General features: G+C 38.3%; 1 protein-coding gene across 6 annotated transcripts in view; it reads right to left on the reverse strand.

Moving 5' to 3' along the window:
- The window catches only part of HYCC1 (hyccin PI4KA lipid kinase complex subunit 1), an 86,656-nt gene extending 67,369 nt beyond the window's left edge, over positions 1-19,287 (reverse strand). For 5 of the 6 annotated variants that reach the window (XM_057550393.1, XM_007183930.3, XM_057550392.1 and 2 more), the window contains exon 1: positions 19,061-19,286. The gene's annotated coding sequence lies outside the window, so the exon portion shown is untranslated. Of the gene's footprint in view, positions 1-19,060 lie in introns of all 6 variants that reach the window. The other variant, XM_028166902.2, reaches the window with a different exon arrangement.
- Between the last annotated feature and the right edge of the window lie 3,473 nt (positions 19,288-22,760).

Below are 22,760 nucleotides of genomic sequence, written 5' to 3' on the forward strand. Positions count from 1 at the left end.
AGAAGGTAGCCACCATACTGTAAAAGCTCAGGGATAGACATGTGAATGAGAAGCCATGTGAAGAAAGGCCTTGGAGGATGAGAGGCCATCTTGGGGATTTCAGACACAGCCAAGCTCCCACATGAATGCAGCTGCACAGTGGTTTCAGCTAGACTGCTTTTAGCCATGCAAAGGCAAAACTGCCAGCTGAACCCAGTCAACCCATAAAATCATGAGAAAAGTACATCTTTGTTATTTTTAAGCCACTTGGTTTTGGGGTAATTTGTTACACAGTTACAGATAACTAAAACACCATAGGACACATTCAGAGAAATTAGGTTTTTGTGGGGAAAAAAAAACCTGACTACTACAATTTTAGCTAAATCTATTAAGTTACAGGTACTTCCCTTTTTTGAAATTTTTTCCAGCCCTTTAAAATGGTTTTTTCCAATTTTTCTATTTGAACAATGCTATGACAAATTTTCTTGTATTTCTGCAAGTACTTCTATAGGATAGACTCAAGAAAGAGCATTGCTGGGTCTAAGGTTACTTGTGCATTTTGTTTTCTAATAGGGTTTAATTTATACTGCTATTATAAATGAGCTCTTTTTATTACACCTTACATTTTTTCTTTTTAATTGTAACTGCTTATTTCAAGTATCTAGGAAAGCCATTGTTTTTCTATGCATTCGGTTTATTTTATTTCTAATAATCCTACTGAAATATATATCCAAAGTTCCAATAATTCTTCAGTCTATTATCTGAAATACTCTAGATAGACAATCATATTAATTATAAATAACTGTCCCACATGACAGTTAAATTTTTTATTCTACCTCAATGTTAATCTCCAATTTAATTTTACCTATATGAATTTTGCCATTCAGTAGGCAAATCATATTTTACATTTCAAACATTTTAAACGTACAAGTATTAAAGTTTGCTGCTATGGATATGATATGAAGAGATGTTGGCAATTCAGGTGAGATGAAAAAAGTTTCATAAAATGTTATTTTATGAAAAGATTCCTGAATGTTTCAAAAATAAATAATCCAATCAGAAAAATATTAATCTTTATAGCTAATAAAACCATTTGCTTGTTTAGTTCATAATTAAATGAAAACTATCACTACCACAGACAACCTACACCAATTCCTTCTCAGCCCTCACACACTCACAAACAGGCACAAACATTTTAGTCATGCTAGCACCTATACGAAGGACAGTCTTGTGACAGCTTGGTATCACGCATTTAATCTCAAAAGGTAAAGCTGAATGGAAATTAAATGAAGACCATAGAGTTGAGTCTAAAAAATGAACTGGACAAACAAGGATGGGGGAAACATGACTATGTACAGAAATTTAGGTGCTTAAAAAAACAGTAAGAGGATTTTTAAAACACCAGGCTACATTAATAGGAAATATTTAGGACAAGGAATTTGAATGAGTGGCACAACAGAAGACAATATTCTAAGGATGCTGAAGAACAGCACAGGGAAAAATTAGAACAGCAGCTGGGGCCAGAGTTCTGTTTCCACCAACTACTCCAAGGTGACCAGGCAAACATGGAAACCAAGGCTCACAAAGTTTACTTGACTGTTAAGTGACACTGAAATGAAAAAAATAATAGTTGCCCTACCTACCACACATAACAGAAAAATAAAATAAAGCATGTGAAAACACTCTAAATTACAGAATGATAAATGAATAAATGAATATAAGGTATCATTACTAGTACTGGTTTAGGGAAATGCTATTTGACAAATGATCTCTATTTTTTTTTAGAGGGGTGTGGTTTTTTTTTTTAATTGAAGTACACTTAATTTACAAGGTTGTGTTAGTTTCTGGTGTACAGCAAAGTGATTCAGTTATATATATATATTCAGTTTTATACATATATTCAGTTTTATATATATATTCAGTTTTATATATATATATATATATATATATATATATAGTTCCATGTGCTATACAGTACGATCTTGACCTTGTTGTTTATCTATTTTATATATAGTAGTTTGTATCTGCTAATCCCAAACTCCTAATTCATCCCTCCCCCACCCCCGTTCCCATTTGGTAACCATAAATTTGTTTCCTATGTCTGTGAGTCTGTTTCTGTTTCGTAAATAAGTTCATTTGTATCATTTGGTTCCACATATAAGTGATACCATAATGGTATCTGTCTTTCTCTTTCTGACTTACTTCACTTAGTATGATAATCTCTAGGTCCATCCATGTTTCTGCAAATGGCATTATTTCATTCTTTTTTATGGCTGAGTAGTATTCCATTGTAGGTATGTACCACATCTTCTTTATCTATTCCTCTGTCGATGGACACTTAGGTTGCTTCCATGTCTTGGCTATTGTAAATAGTGCTGCTATGAACATTGGGGTGCATGTATCTTTTTGAATTAGAGTTTTCTCCGAATACATGCCCAGGAGTGGGATTGCTGCATCACATGGCAATTCTTACTTTTTTGAGGAACCTCCATACTATTTTCCATAGTGACTACACCCATTTACATTCCCACCAACAGTGTAGGAGGGTTTCCTTTTCCCCACACCCTCTCCAGCATTTATTATTTGCAGACTTTTTAATGATGGCCATTCTGACTGGCGTGATGTGATACCTCATTGTAGTTTTGATTTGCATTTCTCTAATAATTAACAAAGCTGAACATCTTTTCATGTGCTTATTGGCCATCTGTATATCTTCTTTGGAGAAATGTCTATTTAGGTCTTCTGCCCATTTTTTGATTGGACTTGTTTTTTGTTGTTGAGTTGTACGAACTGTCTGTATATTTTGGAAATTAAGCCCTTGTCATTCGCATCGTTTGCAAATATTTTCTCCCGGTCCGTAGGTTGTCTTTTCGTTTGTTTATGGTTTCCTTTGCTGTGCAAAAGCTTATAAGTTTGATTAGGTCCCATTTGTTTGTTTTTGCTTTTATTTCTATTGCCTTGGGAGACTGACCTAAGAAAACACTGCTACAATTTATGTCGGAGAATATTTTGCCTATGTTCTCTTCTAGGAGTTTTATGGTGTCGTGTCTTATATTTAAGTCTTTAAGCCATTTTGAGTTTATTTTTGTGTATGGTGTGACTGTGTGTTCTAACTTTATTGATTGACATGCGGCTGTCCAGCTTTCCCAAAATCACTTGCTGAAGAGACTGTCTTTTCTCCATTGTTTATTCTTGCCTACTTTGTTGAAGATGAATTGACCACAGGTGTGTGGGTTTATTTCCAGGCTCTTCATTCTATTCCATTAATCCATATGTCTGTTTTTGTGCCAATACCACGCTGTTTTGATTACTATAGATTTGTAGTATTGTCTGAAATCTGGAAGGGTTAGGCCTTCAGCTTTGTTCTCTTTCCTCAGGATTGCTTTGGCATTTTATGGTTCTATATCAATTTTAGGATTATTTGTTCTAGTTCTGTGAAAAATGTCATGGTTAATTCAATAGGGATCATATTAAATCTGTACATTTCTTTGTATAGTATGGCCATTTTAACAATATTAATTCTTCCAATCCAAGAGCATGGGATATCTTTTCATTTCTTTGAATCACCTTCAGTTTCCCTTATCAATGTTTTATAGTTCTCATCATATAAATCTTTCACCTCCTTGGTCAGGTTTATTCCTAAGTTTTTTTGTTTTTGTTTTTTTTAGTGCAATTTTAAAATGAATTTTTTTTTAACTTTCCCTTTCTGATATTTCATTGTTAGTGTAAAGAAATGCAACAGATTTCTGTATGTTAAAAATGATCTCTATTTGAGGATAGATTTTATTATTTTTTATTTAAGTTAGGCTACAAACATCAGAATGTGACAAACTAATCTAAATTAAGTATGTTAAAAAAAAAAACAAAAACCCAAACCTCAAGTTCTTAACCATATACAGAATTTGAACTTGCCAAGGAATTATTTTTAACCAGATTTCTCAAAGCTTCTGTAGTTTTGTTAGTGACTATTTCTATAATGAATTTGATATCAGGGACTTGATCACGAACATAGCTCTTATTCCTCTAACTTCTTTGCAAGGCTGGTTGTATGACAGTTGGTACTAAGGCTGAAAAAAAGTCAAATCTAATAGGCAAGTTATTTCAATGACAAATCTTTCATATAACCAGCTATTTACAGTCATTTTCCTCATTTATTTTGTTACTTTTAAAAGGCACATATACAGGCTAAATACAAGATCACTCTCCTACGTAGTTACAGAAATTCTACTAGAATCCCAAACTCCTGGCTCCTTCCAACTATACATCATATTGTTATTGTAGAGTACAAATAATTGGGAAAAATAAAAAGATCACTATCCTTATTAATTCACTAAACCAGGTAAACACAGTACAAATAGTTTAGGCAGTGCTTCCTAAACTATTGTTAGAACTGTTCTAGGACTCCCCTGGTGGCGCAGTGGTTAAGAATCCACCTGCCAATGCAGGGGACACAGGTTCGATCCCTGGTCCGGGAAGATCCCACATGCAGTGGAGCCACTAAGCCCGTGCACCACAACTACTGAAGCCCGTGCACCTAGAGCCCATGCTCTGCAACAAAAGGCAACACAATGAGAAGCCTGCGCACCTCAATGATGAGTAGACCCCGCTCGCTGCAACTAGAGAAAGCCCGCGCGCAGCAACGAAGACCCAACACAGCCAAAAAAAAAACCAAACAAACAAAAACAAACCGTTCTAAAAGATATTAACAGTTGTACCAAAGAAGAAAAGGCTTTCCCTATTAAAATTTAACTACTCAAGAAAGTTAGAGTTTTCTTTCTTTTTAATCAAAGGACTCGTCGGAGCCTTTTAATATGCTATATCTGTGTTAATGAATCTCCCAGAAAGCTATTTAGAATGAAATATTTTCCCAAGTGTATTTGCCCATTAGATCCTTTATGGTCCAGACACAACTGGCATCATTGGGAATACAGTCTAGAAAACAGTGTGAGTCAAATGTGTCAACAACAGATGTCCAGGGATGATATTGTGATAACGATTAACATTTCTCAAGCACTTATGTGTCTGGCACTTTGTTAAGTGCTTTACGAGAATTTTCATTTAATCCTCACAGACTTCCTAAATGGTAAATTAATATAATCTCCATTTCACAAAAAAAAGGAAGCTGAAGCTTAAAGAAATAACTTGTCCAAGGTCACACACCAGTAAGTAGTTGAGTCAGATTTAGAACCCAAGCAGCCCAACTCTAGAGTCCCCATTCTCAATCACTCTTCATGCGATCAACAATCCCTATCCACAGCACACAACAGTTCAAAGTTTATAGTATACTGTTTCATGAATAATTTACTCTTTTATTCTTTCCTTCTTAATATTTTCATTCTAAACAGAAAACTAGAATATTTTCATCTCAAAATAAATTGGTAGGCGAAAATAAATTACATGGGTGATTCTGTTTGGCAGCCAAGTTGAGAACTACACGGTCATAGAAAAACATGGTAGGGTAACACAGCAAAAGTCTTCAATTTACAATGAGACCCAGCTCTGCAAGTGACTTTGAGAAAATTCTTGGTTTCAGTATTTTTCTCAACAACTGGAATGAAGGAAAAGAAAGGGGATGAAAAAGTGTAACGCTGGTATTTACCACAATAACTACAGGCTGTTAACAAGGGTACTACAGGCTGTTAACAAGGGTGCTCCAGACTGTGTGGATGTGACTGAAGCTTAAATGCCAAAATTAGGTTAAGATTCTTACTGCCCATAAATTGGAGGGTTTTGTTGTTTGTTTTGTTTTGCTTTATGGCAAACAATTTTTTTTTAACTCTAGGACTGAGAGATTTATTCAGTTTGCTAGTTAATTTAGTTTACCCTATTCTCAGTACTCTGGTAAACTACTTCCAAATGATGATAGAGCAAGTGTTCTTGTTTTGTACACGTCCAAAATTTTCTCTTTCAACGAAGTGTCTCAAAACACTATAAAAGACACATTGTTCTGCCCTGTTGATTATAACACAGGCAAAGTAATGTTGCTGAGATTATGCGCAAGCAATTAGTTCAAATTAACATCACAATAACTATTTTATTCAGTCTTCCTCTGCCATCTCCATACTTTGAAAAAGCAACCAGGTTTAGCAGCAGCTCTTGAACACTTAAACACAAATAACTCATAAACACTTCCTCCATGCCAAACCAAACAAATTCAGTTAAACTAGAGAATTAGCTAGCTGCTTGCCATTGACTGTATTGGTAGGAAAGTGGAAGGAGACAAATAGTTATTGTTTATTTTTTTAATTTATTTATTTATTTATTTGAGATGTGTAGTTATTACTTTCTCCCTTAAGCCATACAAATTTCTCTTTCCCCTGTCTTGCCTGGGGGAAGAGTAAAAAGTTCTAAGGTTGTGACATTAAGTGTAGCATATTGTTCCTTGGAAACAGGCAAATTAAGGGTATCAGATTTTGTTATAGCCAAGCATACAAGCCAGCTGTATTAGTTCATTAGGGTTGCTGTAACAAAGTACCACAGAATGGGTGGCTTAAACAATAGACATTATTTTCTCACAGTTCCAGAGGTTAGAAGTCTAATAATCAAGGTGTCAGCAGGGTTGATTCCTGCTGAGAGCCATTAAGGAAAGGTTCTGTTCCAGGCCTTTCTCCTTGGTTTGCAGCCACCTTCTCCCTGTGCCTTCACATTATCTTCCATCTGTAAAGTCATATCCAAATTTCCTCTTCTTATAAAGACACCAGTCACACTGGATTAGAAGCTACCCTAATTACCTCATTTTAAGTTAATTTGTACCTGTACAAAGACCTTATCTCCAAATATGGTTACATTCTGAGGTACTGGGGATTAGGAATGGGGTGGGGGGACAGACACAATTCTGTCCATTAACGCCATCAAAGCTGCATGCAATTAACTAGGATTGCAGCAATTAACCTCTCTTCTCTTGTACAGAGGCGCTTAAATATCATCCATTTAGTTATGAACTATTAAATGTCTTCTATGTCCTAGATGCTAGATTTACAAAAATGAGTATGACATAGTCGCTGACTTCAGGGATTCACAGTCTATTAGGGGAAACAAGTAAACCTAAAACACAGCAGAAATGAGTGTCCTTTAATCCCTTTTGAAACAAATCAAGGCAAATCAGGGTATAAGCAAATAAAAACAAATGCTATGAGGAAAATGAGGAGGAATGTTGAAGAAAGTCCAATGTAAATATTATCTTGCAATCATTTTGCTATCATTCACCTCTCTTTCCTCTCTCTTTCCCCAAAACGATAGCATATAGAAATACACTTTTTAAAGCACAGCTCTATTTTAATTCCTTTAAAGATTTTTGCATTCTTAAGCGGCAGTTTTCCCTTCTCTAATGTTGGAGACAAAAGAAGAGAGAAATGTTAGGAGAACCAAATTCCAAGTGACTCATGGGTTGGGTTGATGTCTTAAGGTGAGTCACTGCCCTTTCAAAAATTGGAATGAGATGCTCAACCATTAATGACATCTGCCAACAGAAGTTCAGATGTTCAATTAGAAAATGTGCAGACAAAGGGAGGGTACAATGAAAAAATGCAAGTAAACAGTCAATGGTGGTAATGTAATAGAGCCAAAATAATCCAGCCATAATAATAAAAGCAACATAATAATAAAATAGAGCCATAATAACAAAAGCAACAAATCTTAACTACACTACAAAATTCTATTTGATTTGTCTCAATCAGAAACTCAGTGGATCTTATTAACATAGTTGTTTTTCTTGGTTTAAAAAATTATAGTAACCAAAGATGAAATAAATAGTTCCGTATGATCATGTTTTTTGGGGTTTTTTAAATTTATTTATTTATTTATTTTTGGCTGCATTGGGGTCTTTGTTGCTGCACGTGGGCTTTCTCTAGTTGCCGGAGAGCAGGCGCTACTCTGTTGCGGTGCACAGGCTTCTCATTGTGGTGGCTTCTCTTGTTGTGGAGCAAGGACTCTAGGCGTGCAGGCTTCAGTAGTTGCAGCACGTGGGCTCAGTAGTTGCGGCTCACGGGCTGTAGAGAGTAGGTTCAGTAGCTGTGGTGCACGGGCTTATTTGCTCCGCGGCATGTGGGATCTTCCCGGACCAGGAATCGAACCCACGACCTCTGCATTGGCAGGCAGATTCTTAACCACTGCACCACCAGGGAAGTCCCAGTATGATCATGTTGATTCATACTAACTGGGGTCACAGTCAATTTGTTTTAGCAGAGGCTGAATTATAAAATTATTTTTTAAATAAAGTTTTGTTTTCTTTTGTTGGCTGCGTTGGGTCTTCGTTGCTGCGCGCGGGCTTTCTCTAGTTGTGGCAAGCGGGGGTTACTCTTCGTTGCGGTGCTCGGGCTTCTCACTGTAGTGGCTTCTCTTGCTGTGGAGCACAAGCTCTAGGCGCGCAGGCTTCAGTAGTTGTGGCTTACAGGCTCTAAAGCTCAGGCTCAGTAGTTGCGGTGCATGGGCTTAGTTGCTCCACAGCATGTGGGATCTTCCCGGACCAGGGATCGAACCTGTGTCCCCTGCATTGGCAGGCGGATTCTTAACCACTGTGCCACCAGGGAAATCCTCTAAATAAAGTTTTTAATAATATTAAGTCTTATACTAGTATAGCAAAATGTAACTTAGATGTTGCTTTGCAGCTGAATGTGAAACTAAAATTAGTACAGCAAAAATTTCTATGTTGGTTCCTCTCAAAGTACTTGAAAGTCCTGTAAGAATGTTTAATCCCTAAAGTAGTTTAAGTATTTCTTTTCAATTATGCATTCTTTCCAAAGAAAGGGTTTATAACAGAAAATTAAACATCTGTTTAGACTCTGTCACCAATAACCAATTCCTAACTGATGGAATCCAAATTCAATAAATCACATTATACTACAATAAACTCTGAAGCTTTATAATCTGGTGTCATGAAAAATATCTGCCCTGATTACCATCTTGTGACAAGCTCAGTATGATTTCCATGAAGAAACTAGACTTTCTGAGGTGCTACCAAAAATTGTATAACATACTTGCAGCTCTCACAGTGAAAAGAACTATTCGTACACTACCTTTTTTTTTTTTCTTTCTCCCTTTGGCTGCGCCACGCAACTTGTGGGATCTTCGTTCCCCAACCAGAGACTGAACCTGCACCCTCGGCAGTGACAGAGTGGAGTCCTAACCTCTGGAATACCAGAGAATTCTCATATCCTGACTTTTCTTGACATCATCTTTCTTGGACTGTACTTCCTTTCCCCTCAACCAATCATTATCATGGATAAAAAGAACATTTCATCTCTAGATAAAATGTTTAAAATTTAAGTATTATACATATGGTAGAGGAGCTTACTGAAAGGAATCCTTTTATAAAACATTTTAAATAGAAAATACAGTCAACACAAATTACAGCAAACATAACTAAAATTTCTCTTCCACTCCTTTCTATAAGGAGAGGAATCATACCTTATATTCCTTTTACAACCACCCCTTCCCCAAGTGTTTTTTTTTAAATTAATTTTATAGGAGTATGGTTGCTTTACAATGTCCCCAAGTGTTTTAACACAGCTCAATAAACAGAAGAAGCATGGCATAATGAAGAGTCCAAAAAAACCATGCCCACTTTCCAGCAAGTTACTTAAACTTTCTCAGTTTCGTCCACTGTGAAAAGTAGGTGATAACATCTGTATTACAGGAATGTTTTAGGGATTAAAAATAATACAACTAAAGCACTGGCACACCACAGATGCTCAATGATAGTTCAAATTATCACTAACAAAATATTTTCAATTGGACAATTTGCACTTCATTCAGTTGGACAAAATGCTTTTCAGGATCTGTGGGGAGGGGGTGGGGGAGGGATAGAACTGGGAGAGAAGCTTCATTAGCTTCTAATGCCCTCCAGTTACTTTCATCCTTATTTATTCTTCACTGATTAGCTTTCTGATTTAGTAGCCTTATCTACTGCCACTGCCTCCAATTATTTCACCACCAATTTATTCCTTAACCCCCTTTACAGTATATATTTGGTTCTCATCATATACTCTCCATGACCTCAAAAATGACAATTCTATTGGTTCTCTCGATACTCATTCCTTCTCTTTAACCTTGCCACAAGCATCTTCCTTTCTGAAACTCTACTGAGAAGACTTCACTGACTTCAATATTCTGCTTCTATCACCCACGTAACCCATTCTTCTGATTTTCCATACTTCTCTAACAGTCTATTGGATTTGCACATTTCTACCTTTCATACTTAGTTGATTCATCTCCCCCCACCCATTTCTAAAATACTTCCACCTTCCTCTACATTCCTTTATCCAGACCCACTCAAAGTTTCATAATTTCCCAAAACAGTCTCTCCCTCTTCTCAACTACTAAAGTGTGCACTGCTTTGAGGACCATGTGGTCACTCTGTCCACCACAATAATATCTATGGATTAACAAATCAACAGGAACTTTGACATTTAGATCCAAAGAGCATGTTATGTGCCAGGTCAGACTGGCAGCTTCTTCTGCCCCCCATTAGTGGAGGTGGGGAGTACAGTCTGTGTATGTTGATTAGAACCAATATCCTAATTGAATTAATTAAATGTTACTTACATCTAAAGGGGGAAAAAAAACCAGAGGAGCTCAAAAAGATAGAAACAGAGTTTACAATTGCTTGCCCAACTTAAGCACTTTTAAGGCTTACATTATTCTCTTTAATTTCCAAGCCTGTAAGTTCCTCTACAGAAGAAGAATGTATATCTTCCAATACCTGAAACCTCAAATAATTTTCATTGCACAGTTTAAGAACTCACATATAATGTTTTCATTAGGTCTAGTGCAAACAACTGAATGAATGCTTATGCATTTATATGAGAAAGCAACTAATGTTCATCCGCTAATCAAAAGACTCTTTGTTCCAGAAAGCACACACCAAACAAATATCATTTAACATTTACTACTAAAAGCCTACCCTGATGCAAGCTTCAACAATGACAAATATTTAAACTAGAATGGAAAAGTACTATTTCCAAAGCTCCTTGATGTGTTGCGCTTAACATTCCTTACAAGGTAAAAAACAGGATTCAGGAATGCAAGTTGATCTTGAACACCTGACAAATTAAAACATGAATTATATAAAGTGCATTAAATAAATATCATCCCATTCCCATTCCAGTATCTTCTGTCATAACCATACTGGGCTGTATTTGTTAAAACAGCAGAAGATACAATATCAAATCAGAACGAACCAGTAATAATTAAGATAGGGTTACCAAAAACTGAAATTAATTGGGCAAAGATGAAAACACTTAATAAGACACTCAAATAAAATAATTAAGTTTACTTCTCAGTAATAGAGAATAAGGAAAGAGTCCTGATAAGGAAAAAATTAGGGTACTGATTAAAAATCATGAATCATGGCATCAGATAGGAATTGAGTTTAAACTCTCTCTACTACTAACTAGCTGTTGCTCTTGAACAAGTATCTTAATCTCTGAGTCTCAGTTTATCTGCAGAATAAGGATAATACTTATCTTGCAAAGCTGTGCACAGATAAATGAAATTAATTATGCAAAGTACTTAAGAAAGTAGCAGATATTAAAATCTCAACAAGTTGTATTTAATCCAAAAAGACCTAGACATTTTTATAGCTAAACTATTTCAGACCATCAAAGAAGAGATTGCCAGAGCTTATAAAAAGATGGAACACTTCTCTCTCTCTCTCTCTCTCTCTCTCTCTACTTTACAAAGCTAGCATATTCAGAAACCAAAACCTCAAAAAGGTAATACAAAAAGAACACTAGAGATCTTACAGAGCAACCAAATGTAGCTTTAAAGAGGTATACTATTATCAAGTTGCCTTTATTCCAAAGAGACAAAATTGGTGAAATCCACTAGGAAATCTTCTAATATAATTCATCAACCAATAGGTAAAAGAAGAAAAACCATATGATTATCTCAATATACATTATGAGAGTATGTGATCAAATTTAATATATTTTTCCAATTTAACCTCAACTCCAAAAAAGGGGAATAGAAGACTATTTCCTTAACATCCTAAAAAAAATTGTCAAAAAGAATACACAACTGTGAAACCCTAAAGGCATTCATTCAAATGAGAAATGAGCCAAAGATGCTCACTATTCACTACTATAATTTAACAATCTTCTAGACATTCCGATCAGTGTAATTTTTTTAAAAAGAAAGGGTTAAATATTGGCAAGAAAACAAAATTATCATCATTTACAAAGGCTATAACTGCCTTATTACAAAATCCAATAAAAACTATTAGAATTAAGAATTTTGTAAAATAACCAGTTAGAAAACAGTATACACAAGTCACCAACTTTTCTATGTTCCACCAGGAAGATGCAATCCTCTTTAAAATACAATGAAAAAATATTCCACTCACAATAGCAACAAGTTTTAAAATACCAAAAATCAACTTTAAAAATAGGCAGAACCATATGAAGAAAACTACAAAACACTGAGTCATAAAAGATGACTAGAAGGAATGACAAAAATATTGTAAAGATATCACAGCTATCTCTAAAACATTAGTTTAGAAATTCCAATTGGGTTCTTTCAGGGTCTTAATAAACTGAATTAGAGGCAATCTGAAAAAAATATATGAGAAACACTGAAAATGTTTTGAAAAAGATAATAGGAATTCACACAACCTTATAGTAAGATACATTAAAAAGTTATAATAATTAGAACTGTTTGGAGTTACTGGAGCAAAAAATATAGCCCAATGAAGCAGAATAGAAAACCTAGAAAAAAAATCATGAATTGGTATATAAAAAAGAAAGCATTTAAAACCTCTGGGAAAAGATAATTATTCAGTAAATAGTATTAAAATAATTGACTTGCCACTCTACCTCAAAATACATTCCAAATAGATTAAAGATGTGAATGTTTTTTAAAACTCTGAAAGTAATATAAGGAAATAGAGGTAATTACTTACATAATTTGGGAATGCAAGAAGGCTTTCCTAAGCAGGCAGATACCATAAAAGAAAAATTTGATAGATTTAACTACACTAAATGTTAAAAATCTGTTTAAAAAGAAAAAATTCACACCAAAAACAAAATTAGGATGCAAATGACAAACTGGAGAAATTATTTGCATTGTAATTTGACCAATGTCTAATAGTTTTATATACAAAGAGCTCTCATAACTCAGTTTTTAAAAGTCTCCATATCATATCTTTATATCATAATAAACAAAGTACAGTAATAGATAATTCACAAAAAATACAAATATTTAAAGTAACTAATAACCAATGAAACAAAAAAATTTATAGAAGATATAACTCTTCATATCAAAATGGCAGATTTTTAATATGGAGAGGTTGCTGACATTCTCAAGCACAATTAACAAAAGTGAATATTAATTAAAACTTTCTGGACGGCAGTCTATTAATATCTATCAAAAATAATTAAAATAGGGCTTCCCTGGTGGCGCAGTGGTTAAGAATCCACCTACCAGGGCTTCCCTGGTGGCGCAGTAGTTGAGAATCTGCCTGCCAATGCAGGGGACACGGGTTCGAGCCCTGGTCTGGGAAGATCTCACATGCTGCGGAGCAACTAGGCCCGTGAGCCACAATTACTGAACCTGCGCGTCTGGAGCCTGTGCTCCGCAACAAGAGAGGCCACGATAGTGAGAGGCCCGCGCACCGCGATGAAGAGTGGCCCCCACTTGCCGCAACTAGAGAAAGCCCTAGCACAGAAACGAAGACCCAACATAACAATCAATCAATCAATCAATCAATCAATCTTAAAAAAAAAAAAAATTAAAATATGATACCTTTTGATTTCAGAATTTGTCTTAAGTAAATAGAGATACGGGCAATGATTAATCCATCAAGAAGCTAACTGCTACATGATTCATTCAAAATTATTGGAAAGAGCTTAAATTTTTAACAATTGAAATGCTGGTTAAATAAATAATGGTAAATCCATATGCTGGAATATTAGCCACACATTTAAAATAATGTTATGTTGTAAAAAAATAATGTTTTATTGACTCGGGTAACTATTCATTCAATTATGTAAAAGTAAGCTAGAAACAGAACAGCATGAACAACAACAGAAAAAGGGTAGTTACAATATGGGGGGGTTTTTTGTTAAAAAAAAAAGAGTAAATCCCATTTAAAAAGACGTATAAGGATAGTCACCAAAGTATTAATAATGATTATCACTGGGTGAAGGTATTATGTTATTTATCATTTATGCTTTCCTGAATTTTCCAAATTTCCTACAGTTATTACATATTACATTAGTAATTAAGAAAATACAGAATGTTTACAATATTGCTTTGACTATAGTAACGATAGTATCCAAAATCATGTTAACATTGATAGTCCCACTCTTTTAGGCTGCATCAAAACTAGGGATGCCTACCCTCTCTAGGTCTGATCATACTTTTATACTTTAATCACAATGAAAGAAATTTTCAGAACTCTAGGAAACAATCAGACAAAATTTTTCACCCCACCTTTAGTTATGCTCAAGTGCAATGTCAAATAATATTTAGATATTAACCATTTGCTTTCAGCCCCCTGCCAAAGGTAAGAAACAAGAGTGAAGAACAAACCCTGGACCTCAGAACCAGTGGCGCTCAGCTTTCACCTACATCCAAAACCTGAGCCGGAAATTTAAAAAAAAAGAAAAAGAAAAAGTGGAATGGGGGAGTGGGGTAGGATGGGGGGGTAGAATTACCTTTCTCAGGATACAAAGTGTGGGCCTTTTTTTTTTTTAAATATTTATTTATTTGGTTGCACCGGGTCTTAGTTGTGGCAGGTGGGCTCCTTAGCTGAGGCTCACCAGCTCCTTAGTTGCAGCACGTGGGCTCCTTAGTTGTGGCATGAGAACTCTGAGTTGCGGCATGCATGTGGGATCCAGTTCTCTGACCAGGGATCAAACCCGGGCCCCCTGCATTGCGAGTGTGGAGTCTTATCCACTGTGCCACCAGGGAAGTCCCAAAGTGTGGGCCTTTGACACCTTCTAATCACAACTCTTCTCTGTCTCATTTGGGACACAGAAGAAGGATTTTCTTCTCCAATGTATTTAAAAGGCATATATCCAAAGGGCAAGCAAGCAGGATTTCTTCTGAACAAAAATACTTTAAACAGGAGATTTGTAAATGTTAAATGTTCTCTTTCCACAGTGCAGATATACAGCCTAACTCTGAGAGGGCCAAAAAGATTCTAGCAGTACTTGGCTCTTAACAATAAGCAATAGTCAAACTATTAATTCCATCTGCTCCCCTCCAAAAAAATGACAAAGCATTACATGGTGGTGCCAGGGGTCTCAGGCTGCATTTAAGGGGTTTTTCTGAGCGGCATTCATTTTCATAATATTAAGATGCTAATTGTTTTTGAGTATTTCAGAGAACTAATCTTGATATTACATGATGACAACTTTGATGCTGATAACAACAACAAAAAATACTATCTTTAATATCATATTCTTTGTTAGAGATGTTGCTTCCAGAATTGTCTTCCTTTCTTACCAGTCAAAGCTCTAAATTCCATCTACTTCTATGTCCTCAGGGACTTAGTTCCAATAGATAACTTTCCTAATCTCTTACTTCTCACTTTCTTTATGCATATAAAAAAAACAAGCACAATATCTCTTCAACCCATATCCCTCTGCAGCAGTTTCAACTATGCCTACAGAACTACCTAGGGAGCTTTAAAATATCTATGCAACTAATCTATAGTAACAAAAAGTAGATCAGTGGTTTCAGGGGATGAGAGAGAGAGATTACAAAGGGGCACTAGGAAACTTTTGGAGGTGATTTTGATTGTGGTGATGGTTTAATGAGTATAAACACATGTTAAACACTGAACTGCACACTTTAACTATGTATAGTTTATTATTTGCCAATTATACTTCAATAAAGCTATTGAAATCAATACTGATGTCTGGGTCCTGTCCCACTCCCCAAATTGGTACAAGAGTTCCCCCTTGAAATCGGGATTCTTAAAAGCTCCCCCAGAAGATTGTAAATGTGTAGGTAAGATTGAGAACCACTGCTCTATAGCTGTCATTCTCTCCCTTCCTCAGTTTTCTTAAAATGCCTCAGGCAAGCATGTCTACTTTATCATCATCCATTCTTTCTCAATCTTCTGAAGACTAGTTTCTGAACCACCACTCAGCTAAATCTGTACTTGTCAAAGTCACCTACGGACTCCTGACAAATTCACTGGTCCCTGAAGTCTCTCCTTATTTGACACCTCTTTAAAGAATTCGAAATTGTTGACCCATTCCCCCTCTATTTGAAAATTTCTCCTCCCTTGGCATCCCTCTTGAAGTTCTTCCTACCTTTCTAACTACTACTCGTCTCTCGTTCACACTATTCTTCCACCTATCTGCTTTTTATTTGTCTGTTCTCTGACTGCTGCTTTCATTATGCTAAAGACTCCCAATCTGAGTCATTCCAACATACCCAAGTCAACGCAGCTTCTTCAATTCAACCTCCACTCTTCCCTCTATTCCTGATTTCCCTTACAAGTTTCACATCCTAGATCCAAACATCTATCTACAGCTTCACCTGAACATTCCACAGCTTCCTCAAATCCAAAAATATCCAAAATAGAATGTATCATCTTCCCTCCATCTATGTGTTCCTCATTTCCAATCAATGGAACCAAATCAAATCCTCAGTCTTGATTCCTCCTCCTTTCTTTCCCGAGGTGACAGCATCTATCAGATTCTACCTCACTCTGCCAGAGTGAGGATCCAAAACACAGATCCATTAAGCAGTTTCTTACCCATCACTTTCAACGCAACCCCCTTAGCCAAGGATACAAGGCCCTGGTCTGGCCCTCTACCACCCTCGCTGTTCTCATCTTCCACCATTTCCCCATCTCACCCCTGCATTCAAGTCACATCAACGTTACTGACTTCGGACTTGTCACTGACAAATGACTTTTCTAAACTACCAGGGTTTCTCATGCCTCCTTGCTTTCTCACTGACTATATTTATATTCTCTTCTTGGAAAGTTATTCACTTACGTCCTGCACTTGGCAAAATTATGTCATAGTTTAAAACTCTACTGTGTGCCCCCGACTTTATATACATCCAAGCTGAGTTAGCCATCTCCTACTCTGCTCCCTTACTATACTAGGCATATCTCTACTCACACTTATCAGAGGGTATTATAATTGTTACTTTACTTATCTGTCTTGCATATTACACAGTAAATTCCTTGATGACAAGAGTTATGACATTCATTTCTGTATCCCTAGCACCTATTCAGCCAGGGATAGTGCAAATTTTACGTTTGACATAATTTCCATTATTTACAAAATGTAAACTTGATACCCCCCAAAATGGTCTTGATACTAACATTTTTTAAAGATTTCTTAATATTCATTATAAAATAAATATCAGGCAACAGGATCCTGAGTAAAATAGTTGACTACGAGATATATTTAAACTCTGACTGTCAAAACAACACCACTCTAAAAATGCAACCAAGAGCAGATTTCATAAAATAGGAATACAACAAAGAAAGGAAGCATAGCAGGGATAACACACTGACCTAGCCAATGCCTCATCTGGCTATCCATATCCTGTTAATGCTGATAACTAAGAGGGTTTATAATCCCTCTATGGTTACAAGTATAGTAAATCAAAAAAGGCTAAATACACCAAATCCAGAGTTTATTTTCTAAAATAGGTGATGATTTTCTCCCTTGCCACTTTGTTGAAATGAATTATTAGAATAACTGACTTTGAAGCTACTATTGGCCAATCAAGCATATCCTACAGATATTTTTTTTCTTTCTTTCTTGCCTGCACTTCAAAAATATGGTGCTTTGGACTTAAAATGTATTAACCTAAAGAAAAAAATGCTTAGAAATTGGGGGCCGGGGGCGGGGCGGTGACCTATGGATGTTAGGAGAATGTTCTTATGGAAAACAAGCCTCCCAGGACTATCACATTGACTCAAGGTTAGACCAATATTTATGACTTTATGCAGATAAGATTTTAAAAGCTGAAAATTTCAAACTGTAAAATGATACACGAACCAAAGAGGTGTCATACCTGCCCCCAAAACTACCGGGTGACCCAAAGGACAAACAATTTGCCAAAGGACAGCCTGGCCCTCCTGCCGGTAGTACGGTCTCTGAGATAAGTAGAAGCTGCCAGCGGAATAAACTCCCCCTACCTGAAGAGCCGAGCGGCTGCCAGGCGTGTGATAGTGTATTTATCAGAGAACCGATCCTGAAGAGTACGAAAACACCAGGGCAAAATTAAAAATTATCAGCACTGTCTAAACTCTGAGGGTACAACGCACACATGTGCACACCGAAGGGCGGATAAGCAGTTTTGCCAAAGCGTGCAAACTTCGGCGGGTCTTTCAATGCAACAATCTTCTGACAAAACCCTGACGATTCTCGAGTATGTTAGAATCATCCTAAGGAGAAGACTAACTCTTAGTAAGAAGAGGGCAAGGGCTGCAGAAGAGATCTCCGGTGTAAATAACCAAGGAAGGAATCGTGCCTGCTTTGTGAATCTGTCCGACTTGGGGGGGTGGGGGGAACCGAGGCGAATGCAGCTTTCAAAGACGAGGGGGACGACAGTGACCGTTTTGGCCATTAGACTGAACGGATAGCGGCAGCCTCGCTGAAGTGGCAAGCAGGAGTAGGAGGGGTGGGAGGGGTAGGAGAGGTCAGGCCGGAGCATCAGCCGCGGCGGGGGTGGCGGGGTGCCACCCCAGGCCAACCCCGCCGAGGGGCGGCGGGTCGGGCCGAGGCGGCTGCACTCCGGTCACGCCCGGAGGTCGGAGGGCTCCTGGCCGGGGAAGGAGAAAGACCCGAGTCCGCACGCACAAAGCTGCCACCGCCGCCCAGGCAGCAGGCGGGCTGCGCCCAACTTCTGGGCGAGAAGCCGCCGGCCGCAGCCCACCATCCGGTCCCGCTCCCCAGACCTCCGGACGCCCCAGGCGCCCAGCACCGTCTCACGCCCAACCACGGCGCCTCGCGCGGGAGCCGTTACCTCCAACGAAGCCGCCGCCCCGGGGACAAAGTCCCGGTGCCCTCCCCGCCGCCGCCTCGCCCCGGCTCCTCCCTGACAAAAAAGTTATCGGTCGCCGGCCGCCCTGGGGGCCCGGCGCGGTTCGCTCGGCCGGACTCACCAGAACGGCTCTCCAGGCTCCACCTCCAGAACCTCGACTTGTCTGGCTCGCAGCGACAGCGACGGCGGCTGCTCTGCTTTCTCCCGAGTAAGCAGCACCACCTGCCCCCCTTCTTCCTAGCAGAACGGGTCCCCGCGAGCCATCTTCCCCCTCCGCTCACGGACTGACAACCCAGCCCCGAGAGCCGCCACTGCCGCCAGCTACCCTGACGGGCAAGACCAGGGACCCGTCCCCAGGCAGCCAACCGCCACCGCCCCACGCCAGCTCGGCCTATCGCCGCTCGCCGGGGCGGGACCAGAGCAACTTCTCCACCAATGAGAATCTTCCTCTGCTAGGCCTGGGGCGGAGCCATGAGGTGGGAGGGAGGGCGACTTGGTGGGCGTGGTCTGAGCAATAGGCGCGGTCGGGGCACCCAAGGGGAGATGATTGATTGTTAAGATTGCGGCAACAACTAGGCGATAGTGATCAGAGAAGGTCTCTTGGACTCAGGCATTAGGATTTACAGCCCTCCCAGAAGAAAATAAGCCTTTCGAAATGCTGTTAATCGTAATCACAGAAGAGAAACTAATTGATATCTTAATTTCTTGGTCAGGAGGATTTACTTCCCAGTAATTCGAGTCACCAGAATTTCTCAAAATTTTATCAAATCCTCGGAGGGGAGAAAAAAATGTACGTTTTGCAAAATGGTAATAAAAACTCTTCTCACCTTATATCATTGCTTTTGGCCTTAGTCTGGAAAAAGTCAAACAATTCCACAATATCCGTTCCATGAGCTGTTTTGTTTTGTTTTGTTTTTCTTCATCTTCCCTCCCTACTCTTCTCCCAAATACACACTAAATATTTTATGTAACGACTGGAACCTGAGCACATCTGAACTATTTCCTACATATAGTTCCTCTGTTTCGACCTTGCCGATTCCTCCTACCACGTCCCTCGCAAGTCCAATCAGAATTGATTAGAAGAAAAATGAACCTTCAACCTGGAAGACAGGAAGCCACTTTAGTTTTATAAGAAAGGGGAAGGACTTCTCCTAAAGCACCAAGATCTTTTCAAACATGGCACACACATAAATAACAAGCAAAAAGTAAGAAAATATATTACTTGATATTGAAAGGGCATCAAGCAAACAACTTCAGCTAATCATTAGGGTAGATCTATAGAACAATCAGGATCCCCCATCCAAGAGTATAGACAGATTTATCAGTAAATAATAACAAAATATGGTGATAAGGGCAACAGAGCTAGGTTCAATGAGCCAGAGGAACACAGAAGAAGAAATTATTGTGTTTAGGAGAGTCAGGGAACTTCACAAGGAAGGTGATATTTGAGTTGGATCTTAAAAGGTAGATAGGAGTTTGCCAGAGAAGGAAGTCAAAGGGCATTTCAGGAAGCGGGAACAGCAAGTTCAAAGGCGTGAAGTGTGAAAGGGCACTGATTGGCTGCAGAACACTGAGAAAGTGGGTGGGGCTGAAAGGTATGTAGCAGCCAAAAATTAAGCTAGAGCAAAACACTGAGATGAGATTATAAAGGCCATATGAACTGCACTAAGGTATGTAGATGAGCACTGTCCAACACCGCTTTCTTCAAGGATGAAAATGTTCTATATTTGCGTTGTCCAATATGATAGCCACTAGCCACAAGTGGCTATCCAGCGCTTGAAATATGGCATAGTGGAGGAACTCAATTTTTTATTTGAATTTTAATAACTCCCATATTGGACAGCTCAGGTTTAGACTTTATTCTACAGGCAATGAAGGACCCATAGAAGCTTTTAATCACGTGGACAATCTTAAAGACAGTGTAGAGAGTGCCTGTTCTGTTTGATGAGAATCTTGACAGATCAGACCAGGGTACTGGTGGAGGATTGCAGGATAACTGAGGTCAGCTGCGCCAGAGCCTGGCCAGGGGAAGTGTTTACCTGAAGGAATAGAAATAGGAAGATCCAGAGAGTGTGTTGTACTCTAACATCTCAAAGAATACAAGCAGTCAAAACCCAAGAAACTGAATTCTGCCATCAAGTCCTGACAGAATAGGGAGTAGGAGAGTGAGGGGTCAGAGAGGGAAAGAAAGCCAAAAGGTCAGCTGATCAGAAAATAGGGAGAGAGCAAGGGTGAGCAGAGGAGTACACACACAATCAGTTTTACTGACAATTAGCCATGTGGGCCGCTGATGTGTTGGCCTGATTTAAAGAGCCAGAGAGTCTGTTGGCAAGAAGGTCCACTAGGACCAGGGCAAGACCCCAGCAGACATGAAGGGCCAAACCACACCTTTGTAAATGGGAGAAAGGGGCAAATACTTATTGACTTCCTGCGCTACACAAGGCACTCAGCTTGTCAAGGATACAAAGGCATGCCAGAAGCTCACAGTATGGGTCCCTGGGTAACAGGTGAAAAGTAAAGCAAAGTTTAATCATTTATCACAACAGTAGAAGAGATAACACAAAGCAGTACATGATTGATTCATCGTTCAGATGATTTTCTAGGCAATAACTGCTGTGTGAGTTCAGAAGAGGGAGCAAGCCCTCCAGTCAAGGATGGTCAGGGAAGGCATCATGGGAGAGGTAAAAACTGGGCCAAGTCTTGAAAAATGGGCAGAAATTTGAATCCGAAAAAAAACATGTGAGAAGGAAACTCTTGGTATGCCTGGAAAAGAAACAGAAGAGGGGAAGTATAAGCAATGTACAGAGGACATGGGGAGCCGTTTGAGCTGGCCAGACCCTGGCAAGCTAGGTTGGAGATGGATAATAAAGTGCCGTAAAAGCAAACTCAAATGTTCAGGTTCTGTCTGCTTGCCTAGTAGCTTCCTGTCTGTTCCTTAGAGTTACTTGGGATGACTTTCAAAAATATAAATGCCGAAAGCATACCCACGTCAAATAAATCAGAAAATTGGGGGATGGATATAGGGTTTATTTCACAAGCTTCCCAAGTGAATCTAACATACACTCAGGGTTGAGACCAGGGGAATGACATCATAACATTTTACTAATGCTAAATCAAGACTGTACATAGGATGGATTGAGTGGTGAGAGACTGAAGGCTGCCTATTTATATTCGTATATTTGTTTCCTTTCTGCAAGAAGACAGAAAGCAATTTATTGCCTGACCACTTCCTGTTTTGAAGTGGTGAGATGATATAGAAGGCAATTTGAGTCATCTTCCCTCTAAGTCAGAGTAAAACCAAAACACAAATTTATGTTCGCGGTCCACTCTCCTTTCGATCACAATTTGTGCATATAAAAATAATTTCCAACAATAACAGCCTGCAGTTAACAGTTACACATAACCATTTGTATCTGAGCAGCAAAGCACCAGGAAAATGCCTGAGAACATTGTTTCAAAAGGGAAATGCTTTTAACCTACTTTATGAAAGTCAGCATACTCCAGACCTTAACTACCCAACTTTGCCAGTCTCCAATATCTGTACGCATAATTCTACATTAACTATTAAAATGCATTTACCTTCTTGCAAATAAATTGAACATTTTAAAGCGTGAACATTTTCCCTATGATATTAAATTTCAGAAACCTAAGAAAAATTTAACTCAAATATATTTCTATTAAATTAACCGTAAAACAGCTAGGTAACATGACTATTTTCTTCCAGGTTTATTGAGATAAAATTGACATATAGCATTGTGTAAGTTTAAGGTGTACAATTTGACCATTTGATATACAGACTGTGAAATAATTACCACAGTCAG

The sequence above is a fragment of the Balaenoptera acutorostrata genome, chromosome 7, assembly GCF_949987535.1.
Source record: "Balaenoptera acutorostrata chromosome 7, mBalAcu1.1, whole genome shotgun sequence".
NCBI classification, from domain to species: Eukaryota; Metazoa; Chordata; class Mammalia; order Artiodactyla; family Balaenopteridae; genus Balaenoptera; species Balaenoptera acutorostrata.